Genomic DNA, 1,671 nt, shown 5'->3' on the forward strand with positions numbered 1-1,671 from the left:
CAAGAAGTTGCCTCATGGCTTATATCACACATGCCGTCCATCACGGCCTCCTCTCATCATAGCCTCTTCTCTTACACTCAGATGCCATTTCAACAAGGCCCTCGAATAGGGTCATTAAGAGCTGTCATTCCTTTTTTTAAAAAAACAAATTTGTCTGTATCAGTTGTTGTCAGGCATCAGAGTCTCGCAGACTCATGGAAAGGTGTCTAAGCCTGGAAAACATTTGGCATATGGCAAGCACGCATGTGCTTATGAGCTGTGCCTATCCCTGATTGAGATCTATCATTACCAGCCAAGCCTCAGCACTCAGCAATTTGCAAATCCCAGGCTCTTGCAGTTTGTCTCCTCCTCAGGGTGACTTCCAGGCCCAGCTCTGCTGAAAAGTACCAGGTGCATTTGGTCTAGAGTTGATGAGATGTCTCTTTTTGTTTGGATTTTAAAAGTCAGATAAGAACATTGGGGACATCAAGCCCATTGTAGTGCCAGATGAAGGTATTCTGAAAAAATGAGATATATGTGTGTGTGCCTTAGGCAAATACAATTTTTAAGCATAAGTCTTACTTCTTGTCAAACTCCAAAAACAAGAGATCTTATACTTGTTATTTAACCAGGACGTGTGTGTGTGTGTGTGTGTGTGTGTGTGTGTGTGTGTGTGTGTGTATGTGTGTGTGTGTAGGGGTTAGGAGCCATGGTAGGTGTGCAGCTGCTGCGCTCAGGTGTTAAACTGCTGATGTGGAAAATTGCCACCAGGGAGGGAGTTGTTGGATGCTGTTTGGGCAAGGGCTACACCCGCTGCTGTTCATTCCAGCCACACCTGCAGGCTACCCCGCCACCCAGCTCATGCGGCTGCCTGTCAGCGGGTGTCAGGAAGGGGCTGCCTGTGTTTGGGGAAGCCAGTATGAGGGAGCTGTGGGCAGCCCAGCCGCAGATGGCCCCTTCAGGCTGTGTACCCCTCCCCTGAGCTGTTGACGCCTCTTCCCCCCAGGGGAACCCCGAGCCAACTGGGGGAGGGTGAGGGGAGCTGACTTGGGGCACCACTGTGAACCAGGGGCTAGTAGTGGGCATGAGCCTGGAGACCCTGCCTGCCTCCCTGCCAGGTGTGGGGGGAAAGGAGGGGACAGACGCAGACCAGAGCCCAGACCTGGTTTCTCACACCCCAGACCTGCTGCCTCTCTATGCCCCATTGGGAAGGGACCCCTCTGTGCCTGGGAGCTCTCAGATCAGGTACAAGGGTTCGAGGGAGCAGGAAGTGCTTCTGAGGAGCACACCTGAGTCTGAGCTGCTTTCTCTCGGGTGCTGAGTGAACCCAGGAGAGCTGGCCTCACCCTCTTCTTTGTCCCTCCATAGAGTGTTCATCCGTTACCTGTTGGGCCCAAGTGCTGTCTCTGTGAGGGACATGTGGGAGCCACGCACCCTAGCACCCGTATGAGAAGCTCAAAGCTCAGTGAGAAACAGGAGGATCAGGTGGGAAGGTCAGTCTATGCATCAGTCAAGGCTCTCCCAGGAGGCCAGTGGGTGCTGAAGATCAGGAGGGGTCCTAGAGGAGCAGGGAAGGAGCAGGAGACAGGTGAGGGCAGTCCAGCAGGGATGACTGAGGAGGATGTGTCAAGACCCCGGGCCCTCAAGGGACAGGCAGAGGCACAGAGAGGAAGAGGGGCTTCCTGGAGCCTG

The sequence above is a fragment of the Carlito syrichta genome, unplaced genomic scaffold (genome assembly GCF_000164805.1).
Source record: "Carlito syrichta isolate Samal-C Ts95f unplaced genomic scaffold, Tarsius_syrichta-2.0.1 Scaffold314339, whole genome shotgun sequence".
NCBI lineage: Eukaryota > Metazoa > Chordata > Mammalia > Primates > Tarsiidae > Carlito > Carlito syrichta.